Here is a 20,015-nt window from a genome sequence, read left to right on the forward strand (position 1 = left end):
GGGAGAGGGATAGCTCATTTCTAGCTGCAATGGGCAGGTAGATAGGGAAATATTTACAGAAGAGGTGGCACAGGAGCTAAGCTGTCAAGACCTGGAAAGATATCAGCAAGTGAAGTTAGTGGTAAAGTCCATTCCCAAGCTCACAGGAATAGCAAATTGGAGTTTTTAAGGACCTTAGGACATCTAATCCAATATTCTCATTTTCAGAGGTGGGAAGTAAGATCCATAGAGTTAAAGTGATTTGTTCAAAAGATACAAGGTAGTAACTACCTTCATCAGGATTTAAACTCAGGACTTCCTGATTTCAAATACAGTGCTCCATGTATCTTTCACCTTCCATCAGTAGTCAAACCATATGACAAACAATATTTTTTAAGGGAGGAAAGAAACATCAGAATGATTGGTCAATATATGAAAAAAAGTCCAAAAAATATATGCAATGTGTAATATCTGTGAATCTCCCACCTCCACAAATTGTTATTTTGGGGATGTCCTCATATATTTCTTTCTTCAAGTCCTATTTAACCTTTAAAATTTTGTTAGATTCATTTTTTTTATTTTGGGGTGTGTCACTGTTCTTTTCATTCACATTGTTGTACTTCTTGTGTATATTGTTTTCTGGCTCCACTTCACTTTGCACCAGTTCACATGGTTCTGTTTTCATTTCTTACAAAGCAATTATAGTCCATGGCATTCGTGTACCTCAAATTGTTTAACCATTCCTTAACTGATGAGCATCTACTTTGTTTTCAATCTTTAATTCTCCAAAAAAAGTGTTGTTACATTTTGGAATATATGGCCCTTTTTTCTTATCATTGGCTTCCTTAGGGTATAAGCCCAGTAATGGAGTTCTGATAAAATGGGTATTGGCATTTTAGTCTATTTGCAAAGTTTCGAATTATTTTCCCAAATTGTTGTACCATTTCACAGTTTGGAACAATGTGTTGAGGGGTGAGACATCCCGCAGTCCCAATCTGCAAGTTGAGGTTTTGGCAAAAACCATGGGATTATTTTCACTGAGCATTTCTCAGTGAGGTCTCTCCTGCTTAAGAAAGTAGCAGCAATTTGGGATAGAGAGTTCAATTTTACTTAACTTTCTGTGGCCCGGGAAATAGGGATGATCTCAGGATGAATTGAGGGAGTAATCTCCAAGTCCATTAAGGGGGGTGATTATTCCAGAGGCCAGGGATCTCCAAGTGAATTGAAGGTGGGGATTATTTTAGGAGTTTCCCAAGGCCAAGTAAAAAAATGTGTGTGGGGGTAGGGGGTGGGTTTGTGAGCGAGAACCAGGAAATTCAGGGTTTTCTGACCCAGGCCCCCCACAAAGATCAGGGGACCACAGAGTCCTCTTACATCATTTCCACCTCAAGCAATCGCCCCCAAATTCATTTGGGCAAAGGGACAAAGGTCTCATCTTCTGGAGCTGCTTTCCAGCTTCAGTTTTCCCTGTGCTCAATGGGGTTCAAGCCAGGAGGGAAAGTGCGATTGGAAGGTGGCAATAGCAACATCTAGGGGATTGCTGAGTGTCCAAGTCAGTTGTCCCATGATCTTCAGACTGAACAAGTAATTGGAAGTTCATAGCTTGGAGCCTGGAGGAAACAAATCTCACAAGTAGGTTAAAAGTGGGGGAGCCATCCAGGGTGGAGATGGTGACATTTGGGAATAGGACTTTTGCAAACAATGCATCGGGTCCATCTGTGGGCTGCCCTGAGGATGCTGATGGCCCACCCAACAATCCTGAATACCCCCACTGCCTAAGAAAGAGTTAACTACTGGCAGGGGCCACAGAATGACATCAAGAAAAGCCAGAGAGAAAATGCAAGGAGCAAAGTTCTCGTGGTGAGAAATTAAGGAAGGAGATTATAGTGAGAGAAAGAAAGACACAGACAATTTCACCCTTCTTTCTCCAGAGTGGTTTCAGAGGTCCTGTGGAAGAGGAGCTTCAGGTCCTCTATGGGTTCACAGGAATATTCTGAAATAGCCAAAGGAGAGGTAATAGAAACAGCATTTTTTATCCTAGAAATATTGTACCACAGTTCTCTTTTATTGTCCTGCCTCAGTTTCCCTAATTGTCCTGCCTCAGTTTCTTTGAACTGTTCTGCCTCAGTTCCTAATTGTTCTGTTCAATCCTGCAACACCACCCTTTCCTCTTAATCATCAGAATGTTTGATAGAATAAAGATCTTACATCTTAGAATATCAGGTGCCTCTCACCACCCCAATTAATTAGAATATCAGGTGCCTCTGCTCATGATGTCATCGTTTTTGTTACCCTAGAACGTGCACCTGCAGGTTTAGGGAGATGCTCGTTTGCGTGTTCAGGAAGGGCTTTCTGGACTGCACCGAGCTGGACTGCACCAGTGACCCGATGCGGTTCTGGACCTACAAGAATGTCGGTGGTTAGGAAGGGCCTCCCATGCAGAAGTTCAAAGGGTTAAGCCTGATATTCTCCCGAGGTGCAATGCGGACTCTGAGAAGCCCTAATGGGAGGTTCTTCATCCAGTCCTCTCTTGATTCTCTAAGCACAATTTAGTGAGGACTCCCTTGAGGGTGTGGTTCATTTTCTCCACCTTCCCAGAAGCCTGAAGAAGCCAGGCAGAGTGGAGGTGGTGATTGTAAGCGCTTTGGCCACATTTTGGGTCACCTGAGAAGTGAAGGCATATATATATATATATATATAAAGTCTATTTGCCAATCTCCCCCTGGGGATGTGCCCCTTCTCTGAACAGGCTTCAGGAGAGGGGGAGGTAACAGCTCTTTCAGGATTTACTTGGGCACAAACTGGGCAGGCCTGGCAGAACTAATTGTTTCTTCCACCTTGTGACTGTTACCTCCTAGGGGCAACTGGCAGCCAGTTTCCCTCTCCCAGGTCTCCGGACGTCTTCAGTCACCACCAGCATGTGATACCCCAACAGAGCACACGGATCGCCTTGTTCATTTGGAGGAGTTTATTGCCTGGATTACATCTTGACTCTGCCCCCAGTTCCCTTGTATATATATATATATATATATATATTAGGGCAAATGTTTGTTAGCCCCTGGCAACAAGCACTAACCAATCAAAAAGGGAGACGTAGCCATTGAGGTGTGTGCCCAATACAAACTTCCTTATCTCTAGGAACCTGTGCCTGGAGAGCAGCTGCAGAATTCACACCCGGATGCCTCTAAGGTCCAGGAGCCAGTTACCCTGTTTTGGTTTTGTGCTCATTGCTTAGGCTCCAACAGTGACCAGGAAACATGCGTTTCACAAGGGCTTGGAAAGCATTTCTTCCCAACTGGCTAGCTTGGTGAAGACCAAAAATAAATTTCCACCGACTTGCCTCTGGGATTAAAAGTTGGCTTGAGGATGTTTGAACCCACCCAGAAGGAGAAAGCCTGCATCCCCTTTCTTCTGCAAGGGCTTGTTCCTGAGAGCTTATATGAAGGGGTGTACGAGTCAGGGAGCTGGGGCATTAAAGGTGCCATAGTCAGGGTGAAGGGCAGCAGCTTTAGCAGATGAATCTGCAAACCTATTCCCCTTGGCCTGAAGTGGATCTCCTCTCTGATGTCCTTTACAAGATATGACTGAAACCTCTCTGGGGTTGTGGCCAGCTTGCAATAGTTGTAGAATTTCCCCTGCCTAGTTAATAGAATTTTTTGCTGTCAAAAGTCCCCTTTCTTTCCATCTAGCCCCATGAGCACACAAAATATGAAAAGCGTATCTGGAGTCTGGATGGATGTTTGCTCTTATTCCCTTCCCCACTTCCAAAGCTCTGGTTAAAGCAATGAGTTCAGCTTTCTGGGCAAAAGTCCCAGGGGGCAGTGACTTAGCTTCAGGGGTGTCTAGTAGGAGAGCCTGATATCTAGTAAGCTTCCTACTTACGAGCCACTGATACCCTTTGGCTTCTTAAATGCTCTGAACTCTGAGGGGGGGGGGGTAAAACCTCCAATGGCCACCCTAGGGTGAGTTTTGAGGCTTCTTCAATTAGAAGGGCCATAGCAGCCACTGCTCTAAGGCAAGGGGGCTATCCTAGGGAAACTGAGTCCAGTTTCTTGGAGAAGTAGGCAACCAGTCTGGCATCAGGTCCAAGAGCCTGAGTTAAGACCCCAGGGCCTGGCCCCGCCTTTCATCTACATACAGAGTGATAGGCTTTTCTAAATTAGGTAGGGCTAGGGCAGGGGCAGTGGTCAGTTTGGCTTTCAGAGTCTTAAAAGCCTTGTCTTGATTGGGGCTCCAGTGAAGGGGAAGGTTGTCAGGACTGTGAATAGAATCATAGAGGGACTTGGTAATAATCCCTAAATTAGGAATCCAAATTCTGCAGAAACCAGCCATGCCCAGGAAAGTGCGTAGCTAAAGTGGGGAGGGGTGGATGGGTACACATCTCCTAGCTCCAGAGAAGAAAAGAGTGCTTGTAGTCAGGTTCCTAGAAGGATTACTGAAAACAGCTGCCTAAAACTCTTGAAGCTTGGAAGGTCACACCCACAACCCTGAAATCAGAGCCCTATTTTAACAAAGGGTTAATAGCTGAGTAATAGAATAAGAAAATGAGCAAAAGTTTCTGACCTTAGAAAGTTACATTGGAGACAAAGAATTTCAAAACACATACTCAGAAGAAGATAACAAAGTCAAAGCTCTTACATCCAAAACCTCCAAGAAAAATAATTGGTTTCAGGCTATGGAAGAGCTCAAAAGAGATTTTGAAAATCAAGTAAGAGAGATAGAGGAAAAATTCAAAGAGAACTGAGACCAAAAGGAAATACAAAAAAACCAATGAGGAGAAGAAGGCCTTAAAAAGCAAAATTGGCCAACTGGGAAAGGAGGTACTGAAGAAAATAATTCCTTAAAAATTAGAATTGAGAAAGTGGAAGCTAATGACTTTATGAGAAATCAACATACAATAAAGCAAAACCAAAAATAGGAAAAAATGTAAGATATCTCACCTTCTGGGACAGGTTTGACACTTTAAATAGTCCCTAATGCAAATACTCCTCCTACCACTGACCCTCATTCTCATTGGCTGATGGTCTTACATTCTTGGGAACTACCTAGGAAATTGAACTTTGGACAATAAGTTCATAGCTGCCCATATGTGATGGAGGTAAGAAGAAAATGATGTCATGGGAGAATAACAGGAAGGGGATTTAGGGTATGTTCTTGAATCAATGTCCAAGGACTTTCAGGCCTACTCCAATTCTGGGGGTAAATGAAGCCTTACTTGATTTTCACAATTTTCTTGAGAGATCTCATTCCATCTTGTTCACCTAGAAGATATATTCCATCAAAACCATTTGAGTGAGTGCTTCCTCTTGACACTGAATCACTTTGTAGACATGCGTGACTGGCACCTGTGATGTTTTGCTGCCCCAGTCTCTAATTTTGTCCTTTACAAGTTTTATTAATGAAGTGATGTTATAAAATTCAGCTTCTTCCAATACCCCCTCCTCAGCAAGGTCCTTATTAGTGACCAATTTTCCATTTCTCAAATAGTTCAGGACTGGCCCCAAATAGGTTTTATATCTGTCTATTAAATAGGCATCTGTTTCATCCTTGCCCAACTTCAAGTCTGAATCTACTTGGCACAGGCAGTACAGAAAGGATTTCAGCCTGTAGATGGTGAGGCAGTAGGTGTCTCTAATATTGAGCTGGACTCACTTGGATTGCTCTCTGTAGCCGGCTCCTGAGGAGTACAAGCCTGAGCCATAGTGCAACACAAGCTATTCCCAACAGCTCCAGGAGCTGGGAACAGCTCGAAGTTATTTTCTGCCATGATGTGAGCCCCTCCAATCTAGCCCTACACACAGCTCGAGAGAGCTAGGCTTTCTCCCAGGGTTTGTCTTTTACTTCTTTTTGTATTTCTTGCAATAAAGCACAATCCTAGGACATAGTTGTTGCTTAATATTTGTTTTTTGAAAATTGCTAGACAATGTTGGGGATTTTCAAAGTTATGATTTTTCCCTTTGGCTATTAACTCAGGACTATGCTCGTTTAGTTATTCTGGTGTATTATTTTCACACGGCCCCATTGCCAGTGGCTTTTTGCTCCTCACCTCTGATCACCTCCTACTGTTATCCCTTTCTCTTTGGGGTTTTGCTTATTAGTTCATTTTTTTCTTCCTTTTCCCAGTTTTTTTCCTTCTTTTCCCACTCTCCCCCTAGTTAACAAAGTAGATTCCCCCTCTCACTTCCAAAACAAGGCCTTCCTCCTTCTTTCTTCCCTTTTAAATTCTTCCCTCCTCATCCTCCTCCTCACCCATTCCCCTGAAGGCTCTTTTCACTTCCTGAGAACACAAGGATTAATTTGCACTCTTTACTAATTCTCAGTTTGATTCCCTCACATCATACTCTCTCCTTTATATCCTTTTCATTCACCATTTCATTTGTAGTCCCAACAATGTCACTGATTCACTGATGGGCATCATGACCAGCATTTGTCCATTACCTTTAGAACTTGTTGTTTCGAGCAGCAGGATGATTTCAGAGAGGTCTGGAGAGACTTACATGAACTGATGCTAAGTGAAATGAGCAGAACCAGGAGATCATTGTACATGGCTACAACAAAATTATACCATGATCAATTCTGATGGATGTGGCTCTTGTCAACAACGAGATGATTCAGGCCATTCCAATGACCTTGTGGTGAAGAGAGCGATCTACACCCAGCGAGAGGACTGTGGGAACTGAGTGTGGTTCATAGCATCGTATTCTCACTCTTTTTGTTGTTGTTTGCTTGCATTTTGTTTTCTTTCTCATTTTTTCCTTTTTGATCTGATTTTTCTTTTGCACCAAGATAATTGTATAAATATGTATACATATATTGAATTTAACATTAAAAAAGAACTTGGTGTTTCTCAATTGAATTATGTTAGAAATATGCTGCAATGTAATGCCCTGAATAAAATTATTATAGCCCCCCCCTTTTCCTTGCCATTAGGACTGAGAAAATTGAGTCAGAAAATAAGTCTTGACATACTATTTAGTCATAAAACTCCAGTTGTTTTATCTCAATCCTTGCTGGGATAATTCCCCCTTCTTTTGAGTATTGTCCCTTGTCTCGCTGTCTCCTGTCCTCAACCTTCTTTTCTTGACCCTCATCCTGTCAGGACTAAGTTATGGTCCTCTCTTGGAATTATGCCTTGTCCACCCAGTGTCCTCAACCCCCTTATCTGTCTTGTGTACTCAGACCATATATTCTGTTTAGCTAAAAAAAAAAAAAAAACCTCTATAAAAGGTCTTGCCTCAGTTGCTCAGGGTTGAATGATTCTTGATATGAGTCTCAGCTAGCCTAAACTCTCCAAAATTAAAATATTAAAAACCAATCTCTGTCTTGCCTCAGTTTCTCTGGCATTACACAAAGATAAAAAAAAAAACCTAGCTCAAGAATAAAGTCAGTTGGGTTATTTGTGATTTTTGCACATTTATAGGAGCAGGAATGAGCCTTTTATTTTCTCTCATGAAGCCAAGCACTCAATTTTGCATCTAGAGAGACAATAGTTCAACAAAGATCGGATGGGTGATTTGATCAAGATTTCCAATGCAAAAATTGTAAGACCCCCATCCTGTTCTCTGCTCTTTGAGCAAGCCCAGGGCAAGCATCTTGGGGCCCAATGGTTAGGCTTTTTGGTACAGGGGCTGCAATGCCTATCAAGCCTTTCACATTTACATAGATTAAATGATTTATCTCACTAATAATTTGCAATGATTAAGTCAAACCAGCTGGCATCAGTCTTTCATACAATAGCAATAGGTAAGCTTTCCTGGGCTCATGTAAATTCATTTGTCCTACTAGGTAAGGAAAATTCCTTTTTGCTTTTTTATTCAGTTATTACTAAGTCACTGGGAGAAGGGGCTCACTCCAGGATTAGGTAGACTGCTTTTGCACCCTACACACCCCAGGTTCTGCCAGATGTCAGATGGTAAGAGGAAGAGTTTAATCTTAATTATTTTTGAAGGACCAAAGACCATAGACAATTGTATCAATAGACCTGACCTCTTTCTACTCCCTTCTACTCTTTAGCACAAGCTGTGTGAGCTTAAGCAAATCTAACAATGATATTCAGTGTTCTGAGGACTCTCCCAGCTCTGTCTGTCTGTATGCTGAGGAACCTAGATTCTAGTATGGCCAGTCTACATATACCTAGAACAGTGACATTCTGGGTTCCAAGGTCCCTTTCAGTTCTGGAATTCTATGAGGCTAACATGAGCCTCCCAATCTCTGATGTTTTGTGTTCCAGGAAACTTCCAGCTCTGAGATTCCAAATTCTCATATGTCTGAGAGCCCCCAGATCTCACTTTCTATGATCTAAAATTCTTCCCACACCTAATATTCTATGATCTGTTAACTAAGTGTAACATCGTCTTATAATCATGACGTCATTTTGAAAGTGAGCCTAACCCTAACATAAGGCCCCACCTCAGCCTATGTGCTTTCCTCTTCTTCAGCTTTAAGGAATTTCTTTGAGAAAAACCATTGTGGGTTAGGAGAATTACTAACATTTAGGCAGAGGTTGGGCTCTCTGCTCAAACTGACATTTCTGTCTCTATTTTACCCCTGGCCTCTTTGTGGTTGAGGCAAAATTCAAATGCCTAGAAATCTCTGTGCAACTAAAAGGCAGATTACTATAGTGTCTAGGACTAGACAGGAATGAGGAGGGGAAGTTGGGGAAGGAGTAGATCTCTTCTTGGGACTTTCCTTAGGGTGGAGTAAATGGGTATGAAGAAGGGACCCCGAAACTCTAAAACTCTTTGAAGGAGAAAGTCTTCAACTCTGCTTCAGTGAGGGACCCCACCTGAGGGAAATAAGACAGTTTCATTCGGTTATCTAGGTAGGGTTGGTTCAGTCCTGAGCAAAAGAATTCCAACCCTATTGAATTAAAGAAACTCATTCAATTCTATTCAAAGTCCAGCTCAAGGTGAAACCCAGCTTGTAGAGGAGCCAACTTGGGACTCCACCCACCAGCCCCCACTGGGTCAGACCTGCTTGGGCTGTCCCAGCCCCCACCAAGACACTCAACATAATAGCTTCCATCAACGAAGGTCCTTTGCAGATGGACTTGGGGACTTTGCTGAGAACAACATTCTCAGTGCAAAACTCCATTTTCCATAGATCTGCCACTATAGGAGTCTGTCTCTTGGTAAACTGATTTCTATCTAACAACAAACTTTCATTTTGCAACTAATATTTGGGAATGAGTGAATTCTTTCATTCCTAAAACCTGCGGCCAATTTAAAGGGGATTCTTAACAACTCTCTTATAGCCACTAACCTCTAGACCACCAGGAATCTAGACCACTCAAACAGCATCAGGTACATAGGTAACACAAGCCTGGGTCTTCTACTCTGAGATGCTCACAGAGCCAGTGTTCATCTTGGATATGTTCCTTCTCTGCCAGAGCTCAGTCTTTTTCGTTCTCCTGTTGCTGATTGACCCAGCTCTGCCAATTTTTGGCCAGCTTGTTTTGATTCTGCTCTTTTTTTCTCTACTTCTAAACCCTAGAAAACTCATCTTTTTTTCTGAGATGGGTCCTCTTTTTCATACAATTTCCTGGAAATATAATCAAATCCTTTTAAGGCAGTGCTTTTGATTGATGCCAGAAGATCTATACAGACCCTGTTCTCACTTGGTTCTGATTGGTTAATTCAATTAATGACTGTTCTTGCCTAAGGAAGCTATTTACTTACTTTGAAGGTGGTAGAATAATCAGTGAGGTTCCATACTTTTACACAAGGATCTTCTGAGCTCTAGCAGTGTATGATCTAACGACCCTTTCCCCAACCTACCCACCCTGAGGCCAGCACTAGAGAGTATAGTAATAAATGGAGCTTTCCTCAAAGTGAAAAATAGTTTCTATCTAAATCCATCAGAAACCATTTGTAATGGAGATAAGTCCGAAGCTTTCCCAGTAAGATCAGGTGTGAAGCAATGATTCCCATTATCACTACTATTATTCAAAATTGTAAGAGAAATGTTAGCACTAGCAGTAAGAGAAGGAAAAGAAACTGAAGAAAGTAGATTAAGCCATGAGAAAACAAAACTTTCACTCTCTGGAGCAAGTAAACTTGGAGAATAAACCAAAACTGTTATGAGCCAGAACTCTGAACTTGGAACAAGTATTCTCACAAGATGCTAACTCACTGGAACTGATGATACAATGGTTATCAAGTTTAGCATGGCGATTAAGAGTTCTCTAAGTTCAGTATGATTGATTTAATCTTACAGCAAATAATGGTTTCCTAGTGATATAGTGATTGGTTTATACTCAGTCAGAGTCAAATCCAGAGAGAGACTCAGAGAGCTTGGAGACAGAGCCAGAGAAAACAGAGGACTGGAGGCAGGAGCTCAAGCTCTCGAAGCCAAGGAGAGACATTTATTCCATCTTCATCAGCCTCTTGGTGGCAGGCCTGTCCTCCTTAGCTTCTTCACTGAAACCAAGACTCCCGAAGGCCTCAAGAAAACTAGCTGTGCCCCAGGCAAGGAGACAAGATTTTGAAGGAGAGAATAAAGGATTTGGACTTTAATATCTGGCTATTCTTGTAGTGATTACTGAACTGAAACGAAGGCTGGTCCAGAGACCTCCAGAAAACCAACAAGAACATTACAAAAAACTAATAGAAATAATTAACAACCTTACCACAGTTGCAGAATATAAAATAAACTTATTATCAATCATGAATATTTTTCTGTATAATCAACAAAGTCCAGCAACAAGATATAGAATGATACATTCATTCAAAGTAATTGTAGAGGGTATAAAGTATGTCTATCTATCATATATAAACACAAAAGGCTTTTCAAATAAATAAAGACAAATCTAAACAGTTGGAAAAAAATCAATTACTCATAGATAGGCTGAGCCAACATAATAAAAATGATAATTCTTCCTAAATTAATTTATTTATTCAGTACCATACCAATAAAACTACCAATAAATATTTTATGTATTTAGAAAAAATCATAACAAAATTCATCTGTAAGAACAAAAGGTCAGGAATATCAATGGAATTGACCAAAATAAAAAAAATGAGGTGGAATAACCATACCAGATCTCCAACTGTATTATTAATATATATAAACCCCCTGTAGAGGAGGATTCTGGAAAAATGGAGGAGTAGGTTGGTAAATTTCAAGCTCTACAAATTTCCTTCACAAATAGAGCAAATTTGCACCTCAGGGCAAACATAGACTGGTGAAAAATCAAGAAGATTTGGGGCAAAACAGGGGTCCTCCAGGTACAACCTCAAAAGATATGAAGAAAGATCCCAGCCTGGGGAGTAACCCATGTGAAATACAAACCTTCAGGCTAGCTCTGCAGAAACATCAAGTGGGGAGTCCTAAAGCTAGTTGGGTTTGGCTGGAGCCTCAGCAGGAATCACAGGAACTTTTACCTCCTGGACTGTTTGTGGAGTCAGGGAGGACTGAGAGAACCTTAACTGATTAGGAATGCTAGGCCCACCTGTGCTGCTGAGACACGACTGGGGGGGGGGGGAAGAAACCAGCACACCTGCCAGTGCAAAGGCTGTGGAGCAGGAATACTGCTGCCTGCAGGCACTTGCTGGAGGGTAAGGCTCTTGGTTTGGGGTTCCAGGTCAGAGGGGAGACTTCAAGTGAAGCTGGAGGCACCATCCCCTCACCCCACAATTAAAGGTGCTTACACTAATATCTCTAATTTTAAAAAAAAGAACCAGAAAAGAAGAAAGAACCCCACCATAGAAACCTACTATGGGGAATTCAAAAAAGAATTAAAAAATCAAATGAGAGATATTGAGGAAAAACAAAAACAAAATAAAAACCAGGAAAGAAGATTATGAAAAAAAAAGTTAACCAACTAGAAAAGGAGATACAGAATGTCAAAAATGAAAAATAACTCTTTTAAAATCTGAATTGGGAAAAGTCAGTGAAGCTTTGAGAGATCAAGAAATAACAAAGCAGATTCTAAAGAATGAAAAAGTAGAACAAAATGCAAAACATCTTATAAAACAAACAATAGATCTGGAGAACAGATCTAGAAGAATAAATATAAGAATAATTGGACTGCCAGAAAGTTGTGAACAAGAAAAAGAACCTTGGCACAATAATGCAAGAAATAATCCAAGAAAATTATCCTGGAGTGATAGAACATGAAGGAAAAGTAGAGATAGAAAAAATCCACCTATCACCACCTCAACAAAATCCTTTGTAAGTAACACATAGGAATATTATTTCCAAATTTTGCAACTCCCAGATCAAAGAGAAAATCTTGCAAAAAACAAGAAAAAACAAATTAAATACACTGGAGCTACAATTAGAATTATATAGCACTTAGCAACAGCCACAATGAAAATATCCTACCCAAAAATATCATATCTAGCTAAATTATTGATAATATTGAAGGAATAAAAATGGATATTTAACAAACTTGAAGATTTTCAGGACTTTCTTTCAATCAAACTCGAACTTAATAGAAAATTTAACATAGAAGAGCCAATACCAAAGATTAATTTCAAGGAACTCAACAAGGACAAATTCTTTATGGTTTGTTTTTTTAACATGGAAAATCTATAACATATGTTCAGGACTGACATTAACAATAGATTAACTCAAAAGAAAGATTGGAGCAAAGTTAAGGTAAAAATAGTAATTGTGTTATACAAATGAGGTGCAGAGGAAGGACAAACACAGAGGCATTAGAAGGGGGAGGAGGGCTCATAGTTCTGAAAACTTACTCACATCTGGAATGGGTTAAATAGGCAACACTACATATATAGCACAAATGGAATATCACCCTCAAAAATCTGTAAAGAACGAAGAGGGCCATAACGGGGAAGGGGAAAGCAAGAGGTGAGGGAAGAAGACAAGGGAGGGATCCAATGGTGGGGGGAGGTTAAGTAATACCAAGGCAAGTTAAAGAGCAAAATTAAAGCAAAGAGTCAGCAAGGATAGGAAAGATATGTGTATATGATTGTATATCTACATGTGTATACATAAATATATCCTCTCTTAACTAGCCTGTTTGGGGATGGTGGGGGTAATGAAAAGGGGAAAAATAGTAATATAAAAAGGGTGTGGTGTGCAGCAGAAAGCAAAAAGCAATTTACAAGGAAGTAAAGAAAAGATGGACATTCATGAAAATAATTTCTTCTACTAATATACATACTTTCTTGAACTGGTAATTCAATGCTATATATTTTGAATCCTCCCTGTTGTTCTGCTGGGCACATGACAATGCTCTCTTTTGTTTTATTTTGTTTCGTATTCCATTTGTTTTTCTTTTTTCTTATTTTTTTAAATAAAATTTAAAAAACAACATTCAAAATCAGTATCGATTAGAGATTGCAGCCCTACCTCATAGCTATTAGAGTGGCCAATGTGACTAAAAAGGAAAATGATAAATGTGGAAGGGGATGTGGGAAAATTGGAACTCTAATGCATTGCTGATAGAATTGTCAACTATTTCAATTATTCTTTAGAGCAATTTGAAACTATGTCCAAAGGACCTACAATCCATGGCTGTAAGATGGCATTACAGTTAGATCATAGATCATAGAATGTCAGGGTTGGGAACATCTTTAACTCATAGAATGTGAGATTTGGGAGGACCCAGAGGTCAGAGAATATGGAATGTCAGAGCTGGAGGTTCCCTGGGACAGAATATATTAGAAGTTGGGTAGGTCATTTTAGCAGCACAGAATGCCACATCTAAAAGATGCTTTGGAACACAGATTGTCACTGCTCCAGGGTGACCTGGCCAAACTAAAAGGGTCCTCAGCATAGAGAGACAGAGTTGGGAAGATTGTCAGAACACTGACTATTAATTCTGGAAGGGTATTTGCCTAATCTCACAGGATTTGTGCTAGATATCTTCCTAAATAGGGAGTGGAATGGAGGTAAGGTCTATTGATACAGTTGCCACTATCTTTTATCCTTCAAAGCTAATTAAGACCAGATTCTTCCTCCCACTATCTGACCTCTGGCACAATCTGGGATGTGTAGGGTACCAATGTAGTCTTACCGACTCCTGGAGTGAGATTCTCCTTCCAGTGATATTTAGTAATAAGTGAAGAAAAAAACAAAAATGAATATTTCCCTTGTCAGGTAGCACAAATGATCCCCCCACAAAAGCCCAGCAGACCTTAAGGAAGCAGCAGCGAGTTACAATCACTTGTTACCATGGTATCTGGTTGTTGCCAAGGACATTTGGAGCCCTGAATTGCTGGCATTCAAATTCCCTCATTATTAAGCATCCCCATTATAATCTCTAAGTGGGAGGAGGGATGGGCTACTTCTTAGCTTTGTCTTGGACTGCCAGCTGGGATCATTAGGGATTAAAAAATTTCAAGAGATACCCCTTTACTTCCACCAGACACTGTATTATATATTATGAGAGACAGAGGGCAAAACAAAGACATACATTGGGAGTTACAGAGACAGTCAGGCAGGGCCAGAGCTAGATAAAGAGAAAGAGATGCAGACTGCAGAAGAGTATGCACAAGAAGACTCATAAAATAAGCAGCTGTTGCTATGAGACATGCACCAGGAACAGGAACATCCATCATCCAAGCACTCTGGTGATCTCACTGATCTCCTCCTAGGGGGATGGGGGCGGGGAAGAAACTGAAGTCCAACAAGGCTATGTTGTTCCCCAGGGTGAAATAGGTACCAAGTCTTAGAGGCAGCATTTGAACCCAGGTTTTCCGATTCCATGTAAGCCTGTGCTTTTCAGAATACCTCCCAGAGCATCTTTTGCCACCAAACCATGGTTTCCCCAGGGGGCATCTGAATTTGGCTTGTAATTCTCCCCAGAGGAAGGGTAAAGGACCTTAAGCTGAGCAACTAGGCTAATAACATAACAGATATAAGACAACCTTTATTTTTACCTGGTTCAAAGAATTTGTCTTTGATAATAGTCCTTGACATATACACAGCAAGCACATAATAAATGCTTGTTGGATTGATTGTGCCCATAATTTTCTTTTAATTTTGAAAAAAAATTATTAAGTTTATACATCTATTTTGTTTTCACTAAAATATACAAAGAACTATTGATAATGAGCTTTCAGCAAGACCAATGAAATGTTTCATTTTTTTCTCAGTACTATTTTATTTTTCCAATTACATGTAAAGATAATTTTCAACATTTACTCTTGCATAACCTTGTGTTCCAAATTTATTGCCCTCCCATCTTCTTACCCCCTTTTTTAGACAGCAAGTAATCCAATTCAAGTTAGACATATGCAATTCTTCACATTTCCACATTTATCGTGCTGCAAAAGAAAAATTAGATCAAAGAAAAAAATGATAAAGTAAAAAACAAGAAAGCAAACAACAAAAAAGTCAACATTCTTTTTTTTTTTTTTTTTTTTTTTTGCTGAGGAAATTGGGGTTAAGTGACTTGCCCAGGGTCATACAGCTAGGCAGTGTTAAGTGTCTGAGGCCAAATTTGAACTCAGGTCCTCCTGACTTCAGGGCTGGTGCACCAGCCACTATCCACTGCATCACCCAGCTGCCCCTCAACATTCATTTTTGCAAGGTTTTGAGTTCCAATTTTTTTCCCTTTTCTCACTTACCTTTCCTTCCCCAAGACAACAAGATATCTGATATAGGTTATACATGTACAATGATTTAAACATATTTTCATATTAGTCATGTTGTGAAACAAAAATAAGAACAAAAAAGAAAACACAAAAAAACAAAGCAAGCAAACAAAAAAAAAGATGAAAATATTATGCTTCAATCCACATGTAGTCTTCATTTTTCTATCCGAATGTGCTTGGCATTTTCCTTCCAAAGTCTATAGGAATAATCTTAGATCACTGCATTACAGAGAAGAACAATCCTATCACAGTTGATCATCATATAATTTTGCTGTTACGGTGCACAATGTTCTCCTGGTTCTTCTCAATTTACTCAGGATCAGTTTCTATTCCAATTCCTTGCCACTACAAAAAAAATTGTGACAAATATTTTTGCACATGTAGGTCCATTTCCCTTCTTTAAGATCTCTTTGGGATATAAACCCGTAGAGACACTGCTGGATCAAAGAGTATGCAGTTTGACAGCCCTTTGGGCATAGTTCCAAATTGCTCTCCAGAATGGTTGGACCAGTTTATAACTCCACTAACAATGTATTAATGTCCCAGTTTTCCCACATTCCCTCCAACATTCATCGTTATTTTTTTCCTGTCATCTCAGTCAATCTGAGAGGTGTGTAGTGGTACCTCAGGGTGGTCTTAATTTGCATTTCTCTAATCAATAGTGATTTAGAGCATTTTTTAATATGACTATAAATGGTTTTAATTTCTTTGTCTGAAAATTGTCTGTTCGTACTCTAAGTAGTTTTAATTTGCATTTGAATCAGTTCTTTATATATTTTAGAAATGAAGTAATTTTTCTAAAATATATAGAGAATTGACTCAAATTTATAAGAATACAAGCCATTCCCTAATTGATAAATAAAGGATACTTTGTACTCTCTTGGGGAGGGGTGGACACAATCAAGGGCTGGCCAAGTGTAATTTTGTTGTCTTTGGCTACCAGGAGGGCAGTGGCAGCTGCTGCCCAAAGGCAGGAAGGCCAATCTAGCACCGCTGGATCTAATGGCTAAGAGAAATAGGTCACAGATCTTTGGTCAAGACATAGTGTCTGAACAAGGACCCTATTGGCCTGGCCCCATCTTTCATCCACAAAATAAAATTTAAAAAGGTTTTTCTAGCTTAGGGAATGCAAGAGCAGGGGCTGAAGTAAGCTTGGACTTAGGATGTTAAAGACTTTTTTCCTATTGCTATCCCCCCAAAAAAGGTTCAGGGTCATAGGGAGTCTTTGCAAAGAGACAAAAATTGGTAATTCATATCTACAGAAATCTGTTGCCTTTTCAAGATAGGAGTAGGATATTCAAGAATGGCTTGTTTATGCTCAGGACTTAGGTATTGAGAAGGAAGGGTAAGAATATGACCAAGATATCAAAAACCCTGGGTGGCAATTTTAGCCTTTGTAAATGAAATCTTATACCCTTGGGAGCCCAAAAAATTCAGGGTGCTAGTGCTAGTCTTTCTGGAAAATTCCCAAGAGGAACTACAAATAAGAAGGCCTCTAAGATCTTTACTTAAGGCTTGGCCAAATAAGTAGGGACCATCTCTGAACTCTTGGAGCAGCACTGTCCAGGTAAATTGTTGGTATTGTGGGTTCCTCGGGGATGTATGTTGAAAAGCAAAAATGAATTGAGTCATGGTAAAGGGGAATGCAGAAAAAAGCATCTTTTAGATCTAAGATTGTAAACCTAAAGGTCCCTTCTGGGACCTGGGCAAAAATGGCGTAGAAACTGAGTGCAATTTGGTGAATAGTTTACCTCTGTGCTATTTATTCACTGCTTTTAAATCCTGGACTATCTAATACTCTCCACTTGGTTTAAGGACAGGAAGTATCAGAATATTAAAGGATGATTGACAGGAGGTGAGAAGGTGTTCAAGGAACCTGTCAGTAAAGGGTTGCCTCTCACTTTAAGGAATACTGATGCTGATGAGAATATACATGGAGGTCTTTTGGTTTGACTTGAACTGGGACAGCATAAGTAGCTTTTCCAGGGACCCTCTGGTAGCAGAATTCAGGAGATAGAGTCCCAAATAACAACAGGGATATGAGAACATCTAGAGTTAGGGCTTTGAACTGACAAGAGCCTAGAGGGTCCCAAGATAAGGGAGAAATATGAGCCCAGGAGGAGGTTGGGCCAGAAGGGCAGAATGAGGAAGCCATGGGAACATATCTGATTCTCATATGGACAAGAGAGAAAATGAATCCTTTTCATGGTGTGGTATCAATCCCCACCAAGGGTACCAGAAAATTCTAGAAGAATGGAATATGCAGCCCCCGTGTCAATTAAAAATCTAATTAACTCACCCACCATGTCCATTGGCATCCTGGGTTCAGCCATAGGGATGTTAGAGGAGGGGGCAAGGCTTGGCCAGGGGCACACATATATGTATGCCAACATTCTCCCATGTCCCAGCCCCTAACCTGGACTTGTCTCCTTCTTCCTGGAGAAAGGAGGCTGAAATCTGCCTCTTTTCCAGATTACCCCTTTCCTTTTCTGCTCTGGGATTCTTAGAAATCTAAGTCCCATTCAGGGGCTGGGAGTCTGTAGTTGCTACTGCTATTGTGCTGCTCCCTTATAGGGAGCCCAGGACAGCTCCCCACCCCACCAAAGACAGTCCAGGAACTCTTACCCTCTTATTCTCCATATTGTTTTTTTGTTTCTTTGTTTGTTTGGTGTCCTTTAATTTAATGGTATGTTTAGTTTTTATTCTGATTTCAACCACTACCTGGTAAAAGGGGCATTTCCATGTCCTTTATTGTAGAAAAGGAGGGGGACTGTCCCTGAATCTGAGGACATCTATGATTTACAGTCACTTTCTTCATTGTGAGGAATTTAGAGTTTTGTCATAAGGCTCTTGATAGCTTGGATTTCTTCTTTTGAAAACTTCTTGTTCATATCCTTTGACCTACTAAAGAATGATTCTTAATACTGGAAAACGGAATTGGTTCCTTCTATATCTTGCATATCTAATAGTCCTTAGAGAACTTTATTGCAAAGATGTTTTTCCTCACTTAATTGTGACCCTTCTCATTTTAACTGCATTTGACCTCTTTGTGTAAAGACATTTCAACTTTACAGAAGCAGAATCATCCACTTTACTTTTTGTGATCCTCTCCATTGCTTCTTTTCTCATGATCTCTACTTCTATCCATAGATGTGAAAAATAATTTTCTCATTGCTTTTCTAATTTTTTGTTGATTCTCCATATTTGCAGTTTAATTTGATAGTTGGCATTGACATGTTGATATCCTAACACATTTCTAATAAACTATTTTTCCATTATCTCATTTTTTTATCAGTGAGTCCTCCCATTCCCCAACCCCAACTGCTGTCTCTGTATTTATTAAACTCTATTTTATTTATTTGCTAAGGTATTGCATAACCCTATTTTTTCCATTGATCAGAATTTGAATTTTTAATAAATTTTGTCCTGGATTATGATGTGTCCCTGATCAGGGACTCATTTTACTAGCTGTGTTGTTGTGCCACAGTTCCCTTTTATTGTCCTGCCTCAGTTTCCCTAAATTATTCTGCCTCAGTATCCCTGAATTGTTCTGCTTTAATCCCTCTGGTTACAACCCCCCCTCCTGATCATTAGGATTGATATAACTTAGGGCTAGTTATTCTAAGGTTATAAATTGTAAATGTGTAAACTCAAGATTAGGGGGAGTTAAGACTTCCTGGCTCCTAACTCCTCCTAAGTCATCAAGAATTTATGGTCCTACCCCAAACCTGTCAGAACTGGATTGATGGTCCCTGCCTGGAGATTCTTATTTATCAGAGTTTGGACTCCACCCTGCTTTGTGCTTGGAGCTTGTATATATTTCATTGAGAACTCACATTGGAGGCTGGATGCTTTGGACCTCAGCCCTAGGGGCAACATGCCCCCAACACAATCTCTCCCTCTCAGAAATCCAAATAAAATATTAAAAACTCTCTAATCTCTATCTTGCCTCAGTTTCTCTTGAATTACAGTGTGACCCTGGGCAAGTCAGTTACCTTTGTTTGCTTCAGTTTCTCATCTCTTTCATGAGATACAGAAGGAAATGGCAAACCACACCAGTATTTTTGTCAAGAAAACCCAAAATGAGGTCAGGAAAAGTCAGACAGGACATAATAGCAACAATTGTTTTCATAATTACTGATATGTAGTATACTTGGAGATCTGCTACTTATAATCACTAGCTCAATTTTTAAAAATTTACTCCTTACCTATGCCATTATTTCTCTCAAGATTCTTGACTTATTTTGAAAAAATTTGAATTATTTTTCTGTTTCTTGCATCATCAGGATATCCCATGGATCCTTCCCTCTCTCCTCCTCGAGTGTTAGACCATGTGACAAAAAAGGTTTTTTTTTGTTCCTTTGTTTTTAGGGAAGAAAAGAAAAGTGAGGACAACTAATCAATGTATTTGGGAAAAGGTACACAATGTGTATCTGTCACCTTCCAGACATGTTAGGATGATGGTATCTT

The 20,015-nt window shown here is 40.0% G+C and overlaps 1 pseudogene; it reads right to left on the minus strand.

Annotated features, from left to right (window-relative positions):
• Positions 1 to 5,240: 5,240 nt before the first annotated feature.
• Positions 5,241 to 5,746, minus strand: LOC127542798 (BTB/POZ domain-containing protein KCTD5-like; annotated as a pseudogene).
• Positions 5,747 to 20,015: the final 14,269 nt, after the last annotated feature.

Source organism: Antechinus flavipes, chromosome X (genome assembly GCF_016432865.1).
Source record: "Antechinus flavipes isolate AdamAnt ecotype Samford, QLD, Australia chromosome X, AdamAnt_v2, whole genome shotgun sequence".
Taxonomy (NCBI): domain Eukaryota; kingdom Metazoa; phylum Chordata; class Mammalia; order Dasyuromorphia; family Dasyuridae; genus Antechinus; species Antechinus flavipes.